The following is a 22,618-nucleotide window of genomic DNA, read 5'->3' as shown; positions in this document are numbered from 1 at the left end:
GATTGTATCATGTATGTTTTCCGACCACAACGCTATGAGACTAGATATCAATACAGGAAAAAATCTGTAAAAAACACAGACACATGGAGGCTAAACAATACATTACTAAATAACCAAGAGATCACTGAAGAAATCAAAGAGGAAATCAAAAATTACCTAGAAATAAATGACAATGAAAACACGATGACCCAAAACCTATGGGATGCAGCAAAAGCTGTTCTAAGAGGGAAGTTTATAGCAATACATCCTACCTCAAGAAAAAGAAACATTTCAAATAAACAACCTAACCTTACACCTACAGCAATTTGAGAAAGGAGAACAAAAAAACCCCAAAGTTAGAGGAAGGAAAGAAATCATAAAGATCAAGTCAGAAATAAGGGAAAAAGAAGGAAACAATGGCAAAGATCAATAAAACTAAAAGCTGGTTCTTTGAGAAGATAAACAAAATTGATAAACCATTAGCCAGACTCATCAAGAAAAAAACTGAGAAGACTCTAATCAATAGAATTAGAAATGAAAAAGAAGTAACAACTGACACTGAAGAAATACAAAGGATCTTGAGAGATTACTACAAGCAACTATATGCCAATAAAATAGACAACCTGGAAGAAATGGACAAATTCTTAGAAAAGCAGAAGCTTCCAAGACTGAACCAGGAAGAAATAGAAAATATAATCAGACCAATCACAAGAACTGAAATTGAGACTGTGATTAAAAATCTTCCAACAAACAAAAGCCCAGGACCAGATGGCTTTCACAGGTGAATTCTATCAAACATTTAGAAAAGAGCTAACACCTATCCTTCTCAAAATCTTCCAAAATATAGCAGAGGGAGGAACACTCACAAACTCAGTCTATGAGGCCACCATCACCCTGATACCAAAGCCAGACAAAGATGTCACAAAGAAAACTACAGGCCAATATCACTGATGAAAATGGATGCAAAAATCCTCAACAAAATACTAGCAAACAGAATCCAACAGCACATTAAAAGGATCATACACCATGATCAAGTGGGGTTTATCCCAGGAATGCAAGGATTCTTCAATATACACAAATCAATCAATGTGATAAACCATATTAACAAACTGAAGGAGAAAAACCATATGATCATCTCAATAGATGCAGAAAAAGCTTTCGACAAAATTCAACACCCATTTATGATAAAAACCATTCAGAAAGTAGGCATAGATAGAACTTACCTCAAAATAATAAAGCCCATATATGACAAACCCACAGCCAACATCATTCTCAATGGTGAAAAACTGAAACTATTTCCTCTAAGATCAGGAATAAGACAAGTTAGTCCACTCTCACCACTATTATTCAACATAGTTTTGGAAGTTTTAGCCACAGCAATCTGAGAAGAAAAAGAAATAAAAGGAATGCACATAGGAAAAGAAGAAGAAAGCTGTCACTGTTTGCAGATGACATGATACTATACATAGAGATTCCTAAAGATGCCACCAGAAAACTACTAGAGCTAATCAATGAATTTGGTAAAGTAGCAGGATACAAAATTAATGCACAGAAATCTCTTGCCTTCCTACACACTAATGATGAAAAACCTGAAAGAGAAATTAAGGAAACACTCCCATTTACCATTGCAACAAAAAGAATAAAATACCTAGTAATAAACCTACCTAAGGAGACATGCAGAAAACTATAAGACACTGATGAAAGAAATTAAAGATGATACAAACAGATGGATAGATATACCACGTTCTTGGAGTGGAAGAATCAACATTGTGAAAATGAATATACTACTCAAAGCAATCTACAGATTCAATGCAACCCCTATCAAACTACCAATGGCATTTTCCACAGGAGTAGAACAAAAAATTTCACAATTTGTATGGAAACACAAAAGACCCCAAAGAGCCAAAGCAATCTTGAGAAAGAAATACGTAGCTGGAGGAAACAGGCTCCCTGACTTCAGACTATACTACAAAGCTACAGTAATCAAGACAGTATGGTATTGGCACAAAAACAGAAATATAGATCAATGGAACAGGATAGAAAGCCCAGAGATAAACCCACACACATATGGTCACCTTATTTTTGATAAAGGAGGCAACAGTATACAATGGAAAAAAGACAGCCTCTTCAATAAGTGGTGCTGGGAAAACTGGACAGCTACATGTAAAAGAATGAAATTAGAACACTCCCTAACAGCATACACAAAAATAAACTCAAAATGGATCAAAGGCCTAAATGTAAGGCCAGACACTATAAAACTCTTAGAGGAAAACATAGGCAGAACACTCTATGACATAAATCACAGCAAGATCCTTTTTGACCCACCTCCTAGAATAATGGAAATAAAACCAAAAATAAACAAATGGGACCTAATGAAACTTAAAAGCTTTTGCACAGCAAAGGAAAACATAAAGAAGACAAAAAGACAACCCTCAGAATGGGAGAGAATATTTGCAAATGAAGCAACTGACAAAGGATTAATCTCCAAAATTTACATGCAGCTCAATATCAAAAAAAAAACAACTCAATCCAAAAATGGGCAGAAGACCTAAATAGCCATTTCTCCAAGAAGATATACAGATTGCCAACAAACACATACAAGGATGCTCAACATCACTAATCATTAGAGAAATGCAAATCAAAACTACAATGAGGTATCACCTTACACCAGTCAGAATGGCCATCATGAAAAACTCTACAAACAATTAATGTTGGAGAGGGTGTGGAGAAAAGGGAACCCTCTTGCACTGTTGATGGGAATGTAAAGTGATATAGCCACTATGGAGAACAGTATGGAGTTTCCTTATAAACCTAAAAATAGAAGTACCATATGACCCAACAATCCCACTACTGGGCATATACCCTGAGAAAACCATAATTCAAAAAGAGTCATGTACCACAATGTTCATTGCAGCACTATTTACAATAGCCAGGACATGGAAGCAACCTAAGTGTCCATCGACAGATGAATGGATAAAGAAGATGTGGCACATATATACAATAGAATATTACTCAGCCATAAAAAGAAACGAAATTGAGTTATTTGCGGTGAGGTAGATGGATAGAGTCTGCCCTGCAGAGTGAAGTAAGTCAGAAAGACAAAAACAAATACCGTATGCTAACACATATATAGAGTCTAAAAAAAAAAAAAAGGTTCTGAAGAACCTAGGGGCAGGACAGGAATAAAGATGCAGACATAGAGAGTGGACTTGAGGACATGGGGTGGGGGAAGGGTAAGCTGAGAGGAAGTGAGAGAGTGGCATTGACATATACACTACCAAATGTAAAATAGATAGCTAGTGGGAAGCAGCCACATAGCACAGGGAGATCAGCTCGCTGCTTTGTGACCACCTAGAGGGGTGGGATAGGGAGGGTGGGAGGGAGACCAAGAGGGTGGAGATATGGGTATATATGTAGATGTATAGCTGATTCACTTTGTTATAAAGCAGAAACTAACACACCATTGTGAAGCAATTATACTGCAATAAAGATGTTAAAAAAGAAAATAGGCAACCAAAAAAATCTTTTTCATTAAATGAACATCTGTTTTCACTTAATGTAATTAGCAATATATTTGGATTTAAATCTACCATCTTATTAAGTACTTCCTATTTGTCTTGCCTGTTGTATACTGTTAGTTTTGTCCTATCTTAGATTGATTACCTTTTATTACTCCATTACTTCTCTCCTTTTAGATTGGAAATTGTATGATGTGATGGTTAATTTTATATGTCATTTGGCTGTGCTACAGTGCCCAAATATTTAGTCAAACATTATTCTAGATGTTTCTGTGAAAATGTTTATTGGATGAGATCAACATTAAAATTAGTGTACTTTGAGTAAAGCAGATTACCCTCCATTACATGGGTGAGCTTCATCCATTTAGTTGAAGGCCTTAATAAAACAAAGACTGATCTCCCCCGAGCAAGAAGGAATTCTGCCAGCCAACTGATTTTGGACTCAAACTGCAATTCTTCCTTGGGCTTCCAGCTTGTCAGACTACCCTGTAGATTTTGGACTTCCAAGCCCCTCCATAATCACTTGAGCCAATTCCTTAAAATAAGTGTCTTTCTCTCTATCTCTCTCTCTCGCTCTAGCTCTTGCTGTCACTCTACACACACACACACACACACACACACACACATGCTGTTAGTTCTTTTTCTCTGGAGAACCTTGACTAATACACATAGGCTTATATCATTCCTTTAGTGATTTTTGTAGAGATTACAAAATGTATTCTTGACTTAGAGTCTATTATTAATTGTAACTTTTTCCATTTTCCTAGACAATGCAGATTTTAGAACACTGGATTCCTTTTCCCCTCTCCTGACATATATACAGTTGTGTATTTTTAAATACAGAAGACATTACTATTGACTTAAATAGTTAATATCAATATTCATGTAGAATTATCCACATATTTATTATTTTGATTGATCTTTATTTCCTGTCTTTTTTAAAAATAAATTTATTTATTTATTTATTTATGGCTGTGTTGGGTCTTCATTGCTGCGTGTGGGCTTTCTCTAGCTGCAGAGAGCATGGCCTTCTTATTGCGGTGGCTTCTCTTGTTGCGGAGCATGGGCTCTAGGCATGCGGGCTTCAGTAGCTGTGGAATGCAGGCTCAGCAGTTGTAGCTCGTGGGCTCTAGAGTACAGGCTCAGTAGTTGTGGCTCATGGGCTCTTGAGCACAGGCTCAGTAGTTGTGGTGCATGGGCTTAGTTACTCCACGACATGTGGGATCTTCCCAGACTAGGGCTCGAATCTGTGTCCCCTGCATTGGCAGGCAGATTCTTAACCACTGCACAACCAGGGAAGCCCTCCTCATGTATCTCTGATTTAACAATTAGGATAATTTCCTTCTGCTTAAAGAATGCCACTATCAATCTGCTGGTGACAAATACTCTATTTTGAAAATTTTACCTTCATTTTTAAAATATTTTAGAAATATTTAGTCCTTTGAAGTTATCATTCTATCATTTTCTGGCTTAAGATAGTTCTGTTATAAAGTAAGTTGTGGGACTTCCCTGGTGGTCCAGTGGTTAAGACTCCACACTCCCAAAGCAGGGGGCCCAAGTTCAATCTCTGGTCAGGGAACTAGAGCCCGCATGCTGCAACTAAAAGATCCTGCATGCCGCAACAAAGATCCTGCATGCCGCACCAAAGATCCTGCATGCTGCAATGAGTATCCCACAACTAAGACTCAGCACAACCAAATAAATAAATAAATAAATATTTTTAAAAAAATTAGTTGTCAGTCTAATTTTTGTTTCTTTAAAGATCAATTCTTATTTTCTCTAGCTGCTCTTAAGATTTTTCTTTGTCTTTGGATTTTAGCAGTTTTTTCATAATGTGTTTATGTGTCAATTGTGTTGATTGAAAAATTTTTTTTATCCTGCTAGGGATTCATTCATTCAAATATTATTTCTGCCCAATACTGTCTTTTCTTTCCTTCTGGAATTCCATTCACGTGCATATTAAACTTTATCACTGTATCTTCTACATACTTTCCCTGTGTTCTGTATTTTCCATCCTTTTTATTCTTTGTGCTTCATTCTGAGTATTTTTTTCTGACTTATCTTCTAGTTCCCTAACTTTATATCTGTGTCTAATATGTTATTATACCCATCACTGAGTTATTTTCAGTTAGTGAACTTTTTGGTTCTAAAATTTTCATCTGATTCTTTTTTCAAGTTTCTAGTTATCTGCCTAAATTATTAATCTTGTGTTTTATTTATTTATATATAGTAAGCATTGTTATTTTTAAATCTGTTTGATAATTTCACTCTCTGAACTCCTTTTGGGTCTGTTTTTGTTCTCTGTTGTTTCTGCTGATTTTTTTTCCTTGTATGACTTACTTTTAATTGTACACTAGACTTTGTATTTGCAAAATTATTAGTAGAAATGACTTCAGGCCTAGCATGATATTACTTTACTCCAGGAAGGATTTTAGTTTGCCTCCACCAAAGTCTTGTGGGTATTAGCTCAAGGAATTATCCTAATCCACTCTCAGGGTTGAGATGTTTTGAAAATGAGATGTCACCCATTTACTTCTAGGATGTAGCCATTTGGATTCCTAGTACAAAGCAAGAGAGTTTCAACAGAGCTCTCCTCCTGCCTCCTTAGCACACCCTGAATTCCAATCATTGTCCCTCATCCCTGCTCATCCTCCCAGCAACCTTCTATGGAATGGATAAATGGATGTCCCTGGGCCTCCATCATTCCTCAGATCCATGGCCTGGTAATTCCTATCTTATTAACTCTCTGATGCCTTTGAATTGATTTTTTAATATTTTGTTGAGTTTTTCTAGTCTCCTCAATAGGAGGATTGGTCCAAATTAATCCCAATACCAGGGCTTATACAAATGTAGCTATGATTAAACATAGGTAGTTGTTTTTAAGAAGGACTTTGAAAACAATCCTTAAAGGAAAAAAGAATTAACTTTCATTCACAATCTTTTGAGTCCAAGTGGCATCTCAGTATTTAGGAATGTTGCATCCGAGTTCTGATATCATGTGAGGAAAGTTACTTCTTTTATTGACAAATACTATTGAACATCATCTTTGTTCTGAAAGCTATTCTAAGAAATTACATTATAAGGATGAAAAAGACATGATCACTGACCTCAAGGGGCTTGAAGTCTAGATTCCGTGTTGGTAAACTGGTTACTTTTGGACGCATCAATTCATGATCAAACAGTCTTTTGTTAAATACACATGATACAATGATAAATACATTTAAAATTTAAACATGTATATTTGAGTTCCTATCACTTTTCAACCTAAACATGAGGGCATTTTAAACAATATATTTTCTAATGCATTTGTCTTCTAGTAAAGTTTACTAATGAGTACGTTCTTTTAAAGTATTTTGGAGAAAGAAGAATACAAGCTTTGGGACTTCCCTGGTGGTGCAGTGGTTAAGAATCCACCTGCCAATGCAGGGCACACAGGTTCCAGCCCTGGTCCGGGAAGATCCCACATGATGTGGAGCGACTAAGCCCATGTGCCACAACTACTGAGCCTGTGCTCTAGAGCCCGCGAGCCACAACTACTGAGCCTTCATGCCTCAACTATTGAAGCCCACATGCCTAGAGCCCGTGCTTGGCAAAAAGAGAAGCCACCGCAATGAGAAGCCCACACACCACAACGAAGAGTAGCCCTCACTCGCCACACCTAGAGAAAGCCCGTGCGCAGCAACAAAGACCCAACGCAGCCAAAAACAAATAATAAATAAATTTATTTAAAAAAAAAAAGAATACAAGCTTTGCAGGAGATCTTAAACGCCAGGATCCTTTTTTTCCTAAAGAGTTAGGCTCTGGTTTCCTAGACTTTTTACTCTTGTAAACTCCTGGGAAAAAGCTACTCACTCTGAAACATTATTATTTTTAATCAGAGCTTTTCCTTGGTAGATATTCAAAGCCCTCTAAAATAGCCTCTAAGTATAAAAGTGTCCCTGGACTCTGAACTGTGTGACAGATTTCCTAAGAGACCTGAGCCTTACCTGCAGAGATTATTTAAATGTGCCAGCCTCTCTGGGGTGAATCAGTCAGTAGAGAGGACCAGCAGGGAAAGCTTAGTGGATGCGGATGCAGTAGGTTCATTATTTGACCATGGGCAAGTTACATCACTTTTCTGGATTTGTTTTCCCATCCATGATAGATTGGGCTCCTAGATGATATATCTCTAAAGTATATATAACTTCCAGTTCTCAAATTCTGCAATTCTTCTGGAATTGAGGAGGATTGTTTTGTCACCTGAGTTTAAAATAGATTAGAAGGAAAAACAGAAACTAAAGTTCCATATATCAAGTAAGACACTAGTGCAATAATCTATAAGGAGATGAAGACCTATGTTAGTGGCCACCATGACAATGACCAGCAGAGATAAAACAAGACTGAGGTCTGAGGAGACTGTCGCTCTCCAGAAGCCACCTTCTCTCAAACTTTCTTCCTTCTTACCTCTTCTCCCTTTCTGCTACACTGTTCCTCTAGAAACTTCCTTGACTTTGTCCACATGAGGGGGTAACAGTGATTGAGCTTAAGGGAGAAAGTGAAGCAACTCTTGCTTCAAATGAAGCAACTGTTGCTTCAACTGAAGCACATTGTACATTTGCCTTGTGGTCTCTTACTCTGAATGCAGCTACGAGGCCCTCCAGGACAGTGTAATGAAAAACAAATGGAACTAGTAGATGACTGGACAAATCGTATAAACAGTGTTTTCATCTGTGGAATGAGGGGATGAAACTTCCATTTTTGTTATTATATATTGTGATTCCTATAATTCTTCTGTATCTCTGTCACCCCCACAGCTTGACTTGTTTAGTTGTCAGTAGGCAGCTTGTTTCATATTCTGCCCACTTTATACTTAGAGACTGGCACATATACAGTTAACATTCATTTTTCAGGAAGGAAATGAACTTCTGTTAGTACCTACTATGCCTCAGTCACCGTCCAGGTCTCTTTCATATACCCTTTTAAAAAAAAATCCATTCAACACATTTGTGAGATAGGTATCACTACTCTAGTTTTTGAAGATGTAGATATAGGAATTCAGAGATTTAATTATCAGGATCAAAATGATAGCAGTAAAATGGAGGCTTAGTTTTGTCACTTACCCTCTATTTGACACGTTATTTTTCTATGCCTCAGTTTCCTTATCTGTAAAGTTGGAATTAGTAACAGTTAGGATAGGGTTGGCAGATTTAGCAAAAAAAAAAAAAACAAACAAAATAAACTAGGAAGTATTTCCCAAATGGTACATTCTTATGCTGAAATTCAGATTTAGCTGGGCACACCTGTATTTTATCTGGCAATGCTATTTTAGCACTATGGTTATGACAATGCATGTAAAGAATTTAGCCCAACCCGTATCACTTAGTGAGCGCCCAGTAAATGCTTATTAAATTTTGGATCTGATTCCTGTCTTTTTTTTTTTTTTTTTACCTCAGACACGTTGAGCTTAGTTTCCACACAAAATTTCAGTCAAGCGAGGGTGATACTACTTTAAGTTTCTATTAGTTCTTTATCGTTCCTAAAGCTCTTTCAAAGCTTGGCCAATGCCGGAAAGCTCCTGAGGAAACCCACAGAAGCTCGCACTTTTGAGGGCCGTCGCTGCAGTCCCAGCACAGCCTCCGCAGACGGACCAGCCGGGCGGCCACCCGTCGCTCCGCCCAGCCGCGACCCGCCTCCGCCCCATCTCGGCCACTCAGCGGCCGCGCCGCGCCCCGCCGCATTCCTATAGGTCCTTCGCGGGGCAAGCGAGGCCTTTCCATTTTCCCGCCTTCCCCAGCCCCTCCTCAGCCCGAAACCCGACTGGCCCACAACGTCTCCGCCCTGCTCTCCGTGCGAGCCCCGCCCTTCCGGACACCGCATCCCCCTTCCTCCCACACCCGCCGCCTGGGCAGCCTGCCGGGTCCCAGTCCTGGCCCCCCGGTAGGAGGTGGGAGGGGACAGGGAGGGACGGGAGGAGCCCCCCTCCCAAGGGGTCGCTGGAGGCGGGGACCGGAGGGAGGGGCGGGGCTCATCTCCTTGGCGCCGCGTTGCCATGGCAGCGGGGGAGGGCGGAGGGAGGGGAGGAAGAGAGCCGGAGGGGGATGTGGTACTGCCGCGGCCGCCACCGCAGCTGCCGCTGCCTGCTCGTTGCCGCGTCTTCCCGGAGGCGGCTACTGGAAGCCGCCGGGAGCAGCTGCGGTGCTCTGCCATATTGTGTCTTCCCCTGCTCGTTCCTCACCCCTCCGCTGCGGCGGCCGAGCTGACGGTGAGTCCCGGGAGGAGCGGCGCCCTCCTCAGCAGGCGCCGCTCGGCGTCCGCGCTCCGGGCAGAGAGTGCGGCGGCCGCCGGGCGTGGGGCGCGGAGGCGGCTGTCCCGTGACGGGCCCGGACATTTTTGTCCCGTGAGGGATTGGCGCTGGCGCGGGGGTCTCCCCTGCGCGCGCCTTGGGTGGCGTGTGGGCTCCCGGGGGGGTGGCGAACTGAGGGTAGTGCGGCCCCGTGAGGAGTTAGGAGTTTTTCCTGAGGGGTGTAATGACCGCCCGGGAGGGGGTGTCGCGGGGCGGAAACCGCGGCGAGGGGTGCCGGCTCTTCAGAAAGGCTTGGAGGTGGCCCCGAGGACGCTTAGGGTTCGACTCGGGACGAATCTGCTGTTGGGGGAAGCGCCCCAAACCCGTCGGGAGTCTTTGCAGCACAGACGCACCCCCTCCCCCCGCCCCCGGCATAAAGTGCAGCAAGACGTGCGGGGCGTGGAGCCCTCGCCCGGCCCCGGGCGGACTGGCTGGGCCCGGCCAAATAGTGCCCGGGGAGGCTCCGGGCGCGGCCGGCAGTGAACTTCGAGCAGCGGGGCGGCTGGGCGTTGGGGGTGGGCAGGGGCGGGTCCCGGATGTGGGGGTGGCCGACCCAGGCACCCTCTGGCCCCTCCTCCAGCGGGCGCCCGGGGGGCCTCCGAGGGTTGCTGTCTTGGTGGGATGGGAGTTAGTGTTTCAGCGCTGCAATATGGACACTTCCTGTTCGCCGCTTCTCTTGGGCCCTTGGTTATCTGTGCCCTTACCGGGAAGGTGAGAGGTCGTGTGGGCGTGTGCGAGGCCCTTCAGCCTTCTGAGTTCGCCCCATCGCAACAGCAGCGAGGCTGGAACCCGGGAGGACGGTGGGAGTCAGGGGAAAGCGGCCCATGTGCGTAGTGCTCCGTCTTACTCAACTCCACCCCATTGCCCCTTTGCAGAGTGCCTCTGTTCCCATCGCAGCTCACGGGAGTTGGCGTGTCTTAATAAACTGGGGGCACACTCTCGGGATCTTCCTGGACCTGATTTCTGCTTTAAAGCCTCTTTAAAGCCGCCTCTGTACTTGGTTTTCTCCTTACAGAAAAAAGTCTTAGCGTGCAAAGAAATGACGCATACTTTATTTCTTCTACCCCAACTCCGAGGTTGTGGGAGGAGGTTATTATTTTCAGGTTAGTTTACGCTGTTAATCTTGTCTTCTGATTGTGACAGCCACGTGTCCGGTTGAGTGTAACTGAGCGCCCTAGCGCAGCCAGGGCTGAGCCTTCACTGGTAGCCAGGGGGCTTTGTAACCATGCAGTAGCTTTGCATCCACATGTATTTTGGTGTTTTCTGAGATGGAAGTGGAAAAAGCTGAACCGTTCATGTCTATCTCTGTACCAACCGAATGGAAGACTTTGTTTTCTAGCAGTCCTTGTAATGTATATATTGACATTTTTGCTTTCTGCTGTTTTGATGATTTATCTTTAAAATCTAAGCAGCAGTGTTAGGTACCATTAAGGAGTGATGGGGAATAGAAGAGTACATTACGGAGTTTCTCAACTTTGGGAAAAAACCGTTTGAATTTCAGAGTCGTTAATGAAAGTTTCTAATGTAATCAGAAATAATCACATTCTGCAGGATTTCTGCAGAATAGTTTCATAAAAATCTCAGTTTTTCTCTTTTTACATAAAAATTGTGATCTGAAAAGATATAAATATATTACCAGTGAAAATACTTGTTTAGGGATAAAAATAAATACTTGTTTGATTTGTGCATGGGCACTTTCTTAAGCTTTTTTAAGGAAAAGTATTAACAGTTTATATAAATGTTAACATCAACAGATATTAAGGGAATGAAATTAAAGTTTTAGAATATATAAAAGTAAAAGGTCAAGGGCTGAAGAGCAAAAAATTAATAAAAAGTAAAATAAATAAAATGAAATAATTTTAAATAAATTATTCTAAAGTAAGGTAAAAAACAGGTTGAAGATAAACTTTTGGAGAGTTTGGAATTTATAGAATTTAAGAATTACATACAATCCTTGGTTACTAGTGCATCGTGTTTCATTTTGTAAATGTTTTGGTGAATTTGAATTATTTCTGTAACATGTTTTTATTTGAATCAGTTTTACTTGAAGAATGCTAAACCACAGAAAACACTTAGAATGTTTAAAAGAACTGTGTGGAGAAGTTACAGTAGTACCATTAGAATTTTAATTCTCATTCTAATTCAGTGAAGCTAATAGTTAAAAAGATTGGAGAGGCTTAGGTGCGGAAAAGATAATGCAATTGAGAAATGAATATGTGTGCTGACCACTGAGAGCAGTGCATAGTTGAGAAAGAAAACTAAATGAGGTGAAGAAATACTTATATAAAGCAGGAAGCACTGAAAACATATGCTGGGAGATAGCTACATTATTAGTTATGGAATCCGGCTATCAAATAAAACTTTAAAAAGTGCCATCCAAACAAGGATTAATCTTGTTCTTATGGCAGCTTATATGTGTGTGCCTTGCTTTTAGATTGTTGTCATTTTAGTAAGTGGGTTTTGCATAAATGTAAAAAGGTCCTCCAAAAACAAAGTTTTGAGGGCCCAATTCTTTGCTGATTTTTTTTTTTTTTTTTAATTTTTAATTTTTGGCTGTGTGAGGTCTTCGTTGCAGCCCGCAGGCTTCTCTCTAGTTGTGGTGTTCGGGTTTTCTCTCTCTAGTTGTGACACACTGGCTTAGTTACCCCACGGCATGTGGGATCTTAGTTCCCTGACCAGGGATCAAACCTGGGTCCCCTGCATTGGAAGGCGGATTCTTTACCACTGGACCACCAGGGAAGTCCCTTTGCTGATTTCTTAGGGAAGAAAAAGTGTTCTAGTATTTGATCCCTATTCTTGGGTTGAAGAGACATGATTAATATATGTGAAAAAAAGTTTACAATGTGAGATGATATAGATAAGGGAGGCTTCTTGAAGAAAGTAAGGCTTTTGTTTTCAAAAGTCTAACCTTCATGTTACTCCCATTAGATTAATTTTCCTAAAGGTTATATCACTTTAACAACCAAAACACCTTATATCAAGCATAATACCAAATTTCTTCTCAAGATTTTTCAAACTTTGGTCCCAGTCTTCTCCCTTCTTATCTTCCACTGACGTACAGGAACTGTTCATTATTCACTACTTCAACATGGTATAACAATTTACTACTTTTTACGTTTGCTGATACAACATTTTTCTGTTGGAAATGCACCTGCACACATCCTCTTAACTGTTGAAGATCTTCTCAAACTTGAGGCTTGGTTAAAATCTTGATTGCCCTGCTAGCCTTAGAATCATAGAACTTTAGACCTGTCTTCCACCTCTCCAACTGAAATTCTTTTCTCTAATAGCATATTATTCTGTTGGGTTGTAGCATTCTATACTGCCTTGTTTTTATTTAATAAATGTTTTTTGAGCACCTACCATGTGCCAGGCACTGTTACAGTAACTGAGGCTACAGCCTTGAATAAGACAAATTCCCATATTCTTTGTTATCTTTTTAGGTTTTATCACCCCAAGAAAATTATAGTCTTTGACCACCCAGAGGAGTCTTTTCCCCCCACCTCAGGTATATGTTATATGCTTAGTGAGTATTTGATTATTTTCTGAGTAAAGGAAAGGCAGCACTTATGAGGTAGAGAGATGGATGGAAAGGTGTTTCTTTGTAAGTGAAGGGTACAAAGGAATAACCAATTATGGATGGGCTTGAAAACATCACTTTTGAATTTAAGCATAGTTTAATGCCAAAAAAAATGGCATTTAAGCTTGGGCATGATAGGATAAAATCCTTATTTGAGGAAGGTTCATTTGACAGCAGCGTGCAGGACTAATTATTGACTATGGGAAGGAAAGAGATCTATTAAAGGGCAAATTAGTAACTTTGAGAAGGAGGTTTGGAAGGGGAGCATAGTCAAGAAGATGGTGAGTTTAGTTGGAGTGTTAGGTGAGTGGGAGATATCAAGGTGAATATAACCTTTAATGACTAGAGATTAGAGCTGTGAGATAATCCATTCAATATAGAGGTGACAGCTAATGTTACAATTTTTTGTTATAGAGTTAGTAATTGAAGTGTTGAGGCCTAAGAATGATGCTTTGGGAAACAAGAATAAGGGGCATCTGCTTTGGTCATATGTGACTTCATAATTAATACTGTAGACTTGTTCAGTAACTTAATTTCCACTCTATGAGAGTGCTACCAAATATATAGGAACCAAAAGAATGTTTATCATCATTCACTTCCAAAGGATTTTGATTCATATATTTCTTATTCCCCTTACCCTAACTTTTTAAATTTAAATAAACATTTAATTTTAGAATAGTTTTACAGTTACAGAAAAATAGCAAGATAGTACAGTATACCTCACCCAGTTTACCCTATTGTTAACATCTTACATTACAGTGGTACAGTTGTCACAACTAAGGAAACAAAATTGCTACTTTATAACTAAATTACATACTTTATTCAGATTTCATTAGTTTTTCCCTAGTGTCCTTTTTCTGTTCCAGAATTCTAGTTTCTCAAATTTTTCTTATTTCTGATGATTGTGACAGTTTTTAGGAGTACTAGTCAGAAATCTTATAGAATGTCCCTCAGTTGAGATTTATCTAACATTTTCCTCATGATTAGACTGGGATTAGAGTTTTAGGGAGGAAGACAACAGAGGTGAAGTGCAATTTTCTTCACAGCTTATTAGGGTATATACTAAGAACATAAAATTGATACAATGTTGACAAATGTTGATCACCTGTTTGAGGTCTTCGTTGGGTTTCACTCCCCACCCAATCATACTCTTTGGAATCAAGTTTCCAAGCACAGCTCATGCTCAAGGCCTTGACCTAATTTTAATTCATGTATATTTTTATTTCCCTCAATCTAATTTTCTTGTCCATAAATAAACATTAAACTTGGACAAATATTCATTGAGCATCTTCTGTATTTAAGTGCTAAGGATATAGTGGTGAGCAAGAGACATCATTTCTACTCTTTTGGAGTCTGCCTGATGTGACCATAAAGTAAATAGAATTTATCCCCTCACCTACATAGGTCTTTTCACTGACAGTTGTAAGTATAGTATTACTGTAAGCCTAAAAGGCTAAATAAAGTTCTTAAGTAGCCATTTAGAAAATATGCTGTTATCAGAAAGATTAAATATATATACCATTAAAATAACCATCTTTTTGCTACCAACATGGATAAGGGAAAATTACTTTGATTCTCTCCAAGTAGGTGTACTACTGTTTAATTAGCAGAATAGTTTAATTATTGTTAATTATCTTCGTATCTTATAAAGTTTGCAGGTTGTATAAGAAAATTCTTGGCTTCTTGATTGTATTTCAGAGGCATTTGGTGCTTTTGCTACTTAGAGGTTTTTTTCTAAGAAGTGGTTTGAAAGACGTGTTGAATAAGAATTGCAGTTAATTTTTTCTCCTTAACTGGGTTAACTAAAAGCACTGTTACTTTGGACTCTTATTGAAATTCTCCCTAAAATGTATTATTAATACATTTACACTTTTCACATTTTATAGTGTTCAGCCCACTGAGCATAATTTAATGTTTAACTTAGAATTTTGACACAGAGAACAGTTATTTTGAGTTTTTATATAACCCTGGAGGTAGAGAATTGAGGAAATTGATAAACTTACATCCTTGTGGTTTGTTTATCTTAAAAGAGGAAATACAGGAAAACAGGAAGAGATTTCTTGTAAATTGAGATTTTACTGTTCCTTCTGCCTGCCCTATGCCTCTGTCCAACTCCTCCATCCTTAAAAGTTCAATTTAAATTCTACCTCTATGCTGATTGAGCAACATTTATTAATAATCATGGCAACAATTACTACCTTTTATCAGGTGCCTACTATGTTCTGGCGTGGCATTATACTAGACACATGAGTATATAATTTAATTCTCCAAAACAACTGTGCGGGACGTATTTTATTATAAAGAAACGGAAGTTATGTAAATGCAGCCCTGGGTGTTTGAGCCCAGGTCTGTCAGATTTTAAAATTTCATATTCTTTGTACTGTGACCTGAAGTCTTTGAAAAATGGATATTTGCCAGGATGAGATACTTCTTTTCCAGGAAAAAGTAAGGAAGAATACAGGGTAAAGAGAGCAAACTAATATTTATAGAATGCCTATTCTGTGACATGAATGCCACTACTTTATTGTCATAGTGAATTAAGTAAGTGGTGTTATTCCTTGGGATGTAAGGGGGTTAGGTCATTTGTCAGAGATTGCATAAGAAAGTTGGTAGGTGATGGGTCTGCTTGACTTCAAAACCTTATTATTAGTCTTTTACTTTTCTAGTACAGGATGCTGCTATTTTCATTCATTTAAACATTTGCTTACTAAATGTTATGGTCTGCGGTAGAGCATAAAAATGAATGTATTTTTGTTCTGCCTACAAGGATTTATATTCTAGTACAATATTTCTTAAATGGATGATAGAGAATCAATATAGTAAATTGTGACCAACATCTCTTAATACAATCAAATACAAAATTTCAGTGTGTTGTATGTGGTAAGTGTAAAAGTGCTATTTCATTTTGTTTCCGTTACATATGTAAGTATCATGGATCTCTTATAAAAATATACTTCTTATTGTGGGATAGCATCAAAAGTTTGAAAACTACTGGTCTAGTGGCTGAGTTGGAAAGATAAGCAAATAATTATGAATAATCAGAAATAGCAAGTAAGTTCTATAATAGGGCTCTAAATAGGATGCTAAGGAAGCATGATTGGAAAAAATTGTATAATTCAAGGAAGGCTCCTAGAGAGATGACTTTGAGTCTCTCTGAAACATGGGGTGGAGAGCCTAAAATACATCTAAAAGCATGAAGAAGTTAAAGAGCATTGTATATTCCGGAAGCTTGGGGTGGTGTGAAATAGGTGCAAACAGGAACCAGATTTTTTATGGAATTTGTAGGCCACCGTACTAAAGATTGTAGATTTTATTAGGCCCATGGTTTTTCTGGAGTCTCATGGCATTCTTTTGCTAAAGAACAGATACATTTGTATATTTGATTCTATCATACAATCTAGAAACAATTTTAGGAATAGAAAATTTGACCATATAACACGTTATGTAGTATAAAATGGTGGGTATGGGCACAACTTTTGATAAAAACAATCACAACCAAAAAAAGATTAAACTTTTGAGGCTACGATCAAATGTTCCTTTTCTACTTTTTCTTGCATTTTTGCTGTTGCTAGCAGACTAATGGTAGCAGATGCTAAAGTTTGAAGAAAACTTTATAAGAGAAAATTGTTCATTTTTTTCCTTTGAATTGGAAGACAGCCATTATTCAATTTTGAGGACAGTAGGGACCCTCTATTGGAATATTAATATCAGACCCATTCCTGTAAGCCACAGTTTGCAACCTTTACCTACAGCTGTGTTTTGTTTGGCCAGGAATATTTAAAAAAAATTTTTTTGCATATTTGCCAACACTTAAATATTGGTACATTTCACACAAAAATCTAGAGTTCTTTTGTCCCTTGGAAAATTGAACATCGTGGCAGCATTGGTTTCATGGGTTGGTTGGGTGAAGCTTATAAGCAGCTGCCCTCTTTTGGCAGTCTCCATAATTCTCTGTTGTCTTACAGAAGACCAGCTTCACTTGTTTGTTGCCTGCCTGGTTCTTGTAAGGCTTTTGAATTGCCTGCTGTGTACTGTTATTTTGTGAAGTGTTTTAAAAGGGGGACTTGGGGTCTTTGAAAGATCATTCTGCCAGTATTGTAGAAGATGGATTGGAGGAATATGAGATGTGTCTGGTTCGAATTTTAATGCAGGTGGGATGCCCTTTTCTTCTTCTGAACCCATATTACTTTGTACCTTTCTCAAAGCACTTACTATATATAGCTTCCTCTTATATGTGTTACATATCTCTTCAACTAAATTGTAAACACCTCATACATAACATGTGCTCAATGAATGTTTGTTGAATTTAATTATATTTATTTTTAAGAAGACCGTGTTTGCTTGTCTCAAAGGTGAGTTTTCTTCGCAGTTTTAGAGTACCTCTTAACTGAAAAAATCTTTTACAAATTTTAAGTATCAGTTGAAATTTATTCTAAGAATAAGTAAATGTCAAACACTTTTAAACTATGTGTTACATGTGAAAAGCAGAACAGGTAGGTTCTATATAATAAGATGGTGGACTTTTAATTCATTGTCCTGTTTACCAAACTTCATGATGAAACACTGTGGGAAACTTGTCTCTCAGTTTGCCGTGTAATTTTTTTAAGTCATTTTGAAGATTATTCCAAGAGCTTTTTGTTACTATGTTTTCTACTGATAGCTAGAAGTTTTAAATTAATACCATTTATGGTTTTTTATTTTCTAAATTTTTAAAATGCTTTTTACTGTAAAATAAAATGTAGATGCAGAAAACCACACAAGAAATGTGCAGCTTAGTGAATTATTCTAAGGCCAACCCTCATGTAACCATCTTCAAGGTTAAGGAATAGAATTTTGCCAGCCACCTTAGAAGCCCTTTCGAGTGCCTCTTCCAAAACATAACTCCTTCCTTCAAAAACTAACCACTGGGCTTCCCTGGTGGCACAGTGGTTTAGAGTTGGCCTGCCGATGCAGGGGACACGGGTTCGTACCCCGGTCCGGGAAGATCCCACATGCCACGGAGTGGCTGGGCCTGTGAGCCATGGCCACTGAGCCTGCACGTCCGGAGCCTGTGCTCCACAACGGGAGAGGCCACAACAGTGAGAGGCCTGCGTACCGCAAGAAAAAAAAAAAAACCTAACCACTATTCTAACTTTTTTGAAAATCCCTTAAGTTTCTTTTTGGTTTTATTACCCAAGTATGTGTCCTTAGACAGTGTGGTTAGCCTGCTTGCACCTTTCCTCTCTCCCTTCCTGTTTATTTCTTTCTGATTAAGTTTTCTTCCTTTTTACCCTTTGTTTCTCTTAAGGCTTTATCTTATATGTTTATTTTTTCTTGTATTCCTTTAAGTCTTCATTTCTGAAGTGGGTTTTTTTTCCTTTTATTTCAGATTCTTTCTTGAGCTCTGTCACTTTATTTTTGAGCTTCTCTTTTTTTTTAATTTTTAAATTTTATTATACAGCAGGTTCTTATTAGTTATCTATTTTATACGTATTAGTGTATACATGTCAATCCCAATCTCCCAATTCATCACACCACCACCACCACACCCCCCCCCCCCACTTTCCTGAGCTTTTCTAGTTCTGATTTTTTTTTCATGTCTTACATAATTTTTTTAAGCTCTTTTTGAAATAGAAGCTCATTTTTGTCTCTCCTGTGAGCATATCTTTCTGGCATGCTTTCATTGTAGGATATCATTTTATTCCCTGTTTTTTCTTTTATATCTTTATTTTATTTACTTATTTATTTTTACTGTGGCAAGAACATTTAACACGAGATCTACCCTCTTAAAATTTTAAGTGTACAATACAGTATTGTTAACTATAGGAAATGTGTTGTACAGCAGATTTCTAAAACATATTCACCTCGTGAAATGGAAACTTTTACCCATGGAACAACTCCCATTTCCCCCTCTGCCCTGCTTCTCTGCATTTAACTATTTTTCTTTTAATATTTATTTTATTTATTTATTTAGGCTGTACTGGGTCTTGGCTGTAGCACGCAGGATCCTTGTTGCAACATGCAGGCTTCTTCATTTGCGGCATGCGGACTTCTTAGTTGAGGCATGCGGGCTTCTTAGTTATAGCACGAGAACTCTTATTTGCGGCATGCATGCGGAATCTAGTTCCCTGGCCAGGGATCGAACCCAGGCCCCCTGCGTTGGGAGCACAGGGTCTTATCCACTGGACCACTGGGGAAGTCCCAAATTTAACTATTTTTGTTTCTCTTTCCTTATTGTAACTTTGTATGATATTCAACCCTCAACACTTTTCATCATTTCTTTTTATGAAACTAGTTTTCTTGAACTTGTAGGAGGAGGCTTGGTTCCGATAGCTCTTTTAACTTCACAGTCCTCTGTTTTTTGTTTTTATCCATCGTTTAAAAAATGGTGGATGGCTTTCAGAGATTTTCTGGCTCTTTCTACTCTGGCACTTATGTCCAGACCCTCTTTCCTTAATCTTGTTTTTCCCTGTCCTGCTCAATTTTGTTTCTATTCCCAGTACTTCCTCTTAAGTCTAGGGTCTGTCTTGGAAGAGAGCCCCAAAGGTCAAGTTTTGAGAGCTCAAAGGGACTAGATTGTTCCATGCCTGTAGGCCTTACTGTAGACCCCTTGCACTTACCCACTTTTGGAATAGCTTCAGCTTCTGTTCACAAACTGTCTCTCAGTACTTTCCAGGGAATACCTTTTGGCTGTTTTGTGCTTCTCTTCTCAAGTTCCTCAGACACCTCATTGCTTCCCTCTATTTTCTCTCACTTAGACACTGATAGAAAATAAGTCTGTGGGCTGTTGGTGGTTTGTTTACGTCCTTGTATTTTGAGGTTTGCAGGGAGACTTTGTTAAATAGTTTTATTGTAGTTATTACCCATGGATTTGGGGTTTGCTCTATAGCTGCTCTCCCTGTTTTTATGTGAAGATTTGCAAGGAATCAAAAATTTGCTGCCGGGCTTCCCTGGTGGCGCAGTGGTTGAGAGTCCGCCTGCTGATGCAGGGGACATGGTTTCGTGCCCCAGTCCGGGAAGATCTCACGTGCCGCGGAGCGGCTGGGCCCTGAGCCATGGCCGCTGAGCCTGTGCGTCCGGAGCCTGTGCTCTGCAACAGGAGAGGCCACAACAGTGAGAGGCCCATGTACAGCAAAAAATAAAAATAAAAAAATTTTTAAAAATAAAAAAAGAATTTGCTGCCACGACAGCTGCCATCTTCCCAAAATCATCTTCCTGGTAATTTTAATTCAGGGAGTGGTCATGTCTTTTTTTCCTAAAATCTTGACAAAAAACTTTCATTTCTTCTGAAATTATTGCCACTTAATGCCGTCCACTGATTGTATATAGATGTCACAAAATTCTGAACCTGTTGTTTTGCCCTGATTATTTCTTCATAGTTAAGAGAGCCTTTAAGAATCTATTAAAGATCCTTTGGGAAATTGTGAAAGGGTCATGGGATTGTCTTTCTGTTGCACATATACAAGTCAAGTGTTAGTGCTTTGACTTTTAATGCTTTAGCTTTTTCCAATATTCAAAAGCTAACCTACATTGTGTACCCCTAGGACCATTCTTAAATCATGGAGAAAAAATTGGGTTTAATAACAAGGATCAGATGCATGAAAGTAAATAATTGCAGTGTGAGACATACCCTTCTAGACATGGATTCTAGTACTGTGGGAACACGGAGTAGGAACTTTCCCCAATGAGTGGGATTGAGTGAGGTGGATTTTATAGTCATAATGGAGGCTTATGAATGGTGTGTCAGTACCTTTAACAACTCATTATCTCTGTTTTTTTCAAACTTTTCCTTTAGTAGTTCTTCATACACGTGGATTAGCATTAGGCTTTCTTTAATTGCAACTTCAAAAGAGCATGTTGTTCAGATGGAATTAAAATAATTAATGTTTAAAAGTTTCCTTTTGTGATAAAACTATTTTCCAAATAGTTCTTAAGTAGAGAACTGAAATTTAGGAAGTGAAAAGATCACAGAGCAGAATGGAACATAGTTGTCTAACATAATATTCTTTACTTGAAAGTTAATGCTCAGTAAATTTTTTTTAATGAATATCATATTTCACCCTTCAACTTTTTGTTCCATATAGTTTGATTAAAATGTCTCCTTTGGAAAAAAAATGTCTCCTTTGTTTAATTGAAAAAACTTATCATGCAGTATAATTTGAGTATAATTTTACCTTTGTGTTTCTTGTCTAGTTAGAGCCAGGTTGTACTTGCTTGAAGTATTCTGCTTAGGTGTGTTGAACCCATTGTTTCCCAGTCTCCTCTGGTTTTTTATTTAGTCTGGATTAAATACTTTATAATATAGAACTTTAGTGTTTATAAAGTGATTTCATGTCAATTGTTTCTTTTGAGCTGTTGACACAAATAACTACTGTAAAAAGAGGACATATAAATGCAATTGGAACATTGTGAGAGAGATTGAAAATCCCTAAGAGAAGTTCAGGTGGGAATTACATGGAGGAGTTGTCATTAAGTGAGGCCTTAAATATTAGGGTTTTGACTGATTGGTGGTAGGAGAGTAGACAATCCTGATGTTTAGAATAGCAGGAGGAAGCATATAAAGAAATGTACAGGAAGTATTTGAACAGGTTTGTCTAGTTTGGACTAACTTCATATGGAAGAGCATTAGGTTGAGGATGTATTGATAGATACTGAGTCAGATATATTGATGATAGTATGTAGCTTTTTTGTTGTTATTCTTATGGAGCAATCTAGGTAGGGTGGCAACTAGTATACTAGTGAAGAGCATGAGCTCTGGAGTCACATTATTCCCTGAGCTTATATCCCAGTTGTGCCACTTCATGATTTGTGATGTGGGCACACTGTTTAATCTCTCTGCATCTGTTTCCACATAAAATAGACACTGATAATAGCAGTTGCCTGGTAGAGTTGTTACAAAGATTAAAAGAGTTAATACAAGTAAAACACCAGGTATCAATAAGCATTCAATGAATTTTTTTATGTAAGAAAGTGTTTTTATGTAAGAAAGCTCTCATTTACATAAATTATGTGTACATAATTTATACACACACTCACACATGTTGGAAATGTACATACAAGTAGGAAAGGTAGGTCTTACCATGTATATATCTACAGGAAAGCTAGTAATATTTGAATTTCAGTTTTGTTTTGTTTTGTTTTGTTTTTGCAGTACGCCGGCCTCTCACTGTTGTGGCCTCTCCCGTTGCGGAGCACAGGCTCCGGACGCGCAGGCTCAGCGGCCATGGCTCACGGGCCCAG

The 22,618-nt window shown here is 38.8% G+C and overlaps 1 protein-coding gene and 1 long non-coding RNA gene across 5 annotated transcripts in view; one reads left to right on the top strand and one right to left on the bottom strand.

The window, feature by feature from the left end:
• The window catches only part of LOC307196280, a 156,615-nt gene extending 147,203 nt beyond the window's left edge, over positions 1-9,412 (bottom strand). The window contains exons 1-2 of the long non-coding RNA XR_013831097.1: positions 8,925-9,412; positions 8,597-8,639 (exon numbers count right to left, since the gene is read on the bottom strand). This is a non-coding gene — a long non-coding RNA (uncharacterized lncRNA). The remainder of the gene's footprint in view (positions 1-8,596; positions 8,640-8,924) is intronic.
• Positions 9,413-9,558: 146 nt separating this feature from the next.
• FOXN2 (forkhead box N2) overlaps positions 9,559-22,618 on the top strand; it is a 54,811-nt gene continuing 41,751 nt past the window's right edge. The window contains exon 1 of one of the 4 annotated variants that reach the window (XM_079940634.1): positions 9,559-9,738. The gene's annotated coding sequence lies outside the window, so the exon portion shown is untranslated. Of the gene's footprint in view, positions 9,739-10,400; positions 10,646-10,853; positions 10,923-22,618 lie in introns of those variants that run through there. The other 3 variants (XM_079940635.1, XM_079940637.1, XM_079940636.1) reach the window with 3 other exon arrangements.

The sequence above is a fragment of the Stenella coeruleoalba genome (genome assembly GCF_951394435.1).
Source record: "Stenella coeruleoalba genome assembly, chromosome: 13".
Classification (NCBI taxonomy): domain Eukaryota; kingdom Metazoa; phylum Chordata; class Mammalia; order Artiodactyla; family Delphinidae; genus Stenella; species Stenella coeruleoalba.
The sequence above is the reverse complement of the archived record's forward strand: the minus strand, read 5'-3'. Positions and strand labels throughout refer to the sequence as shown.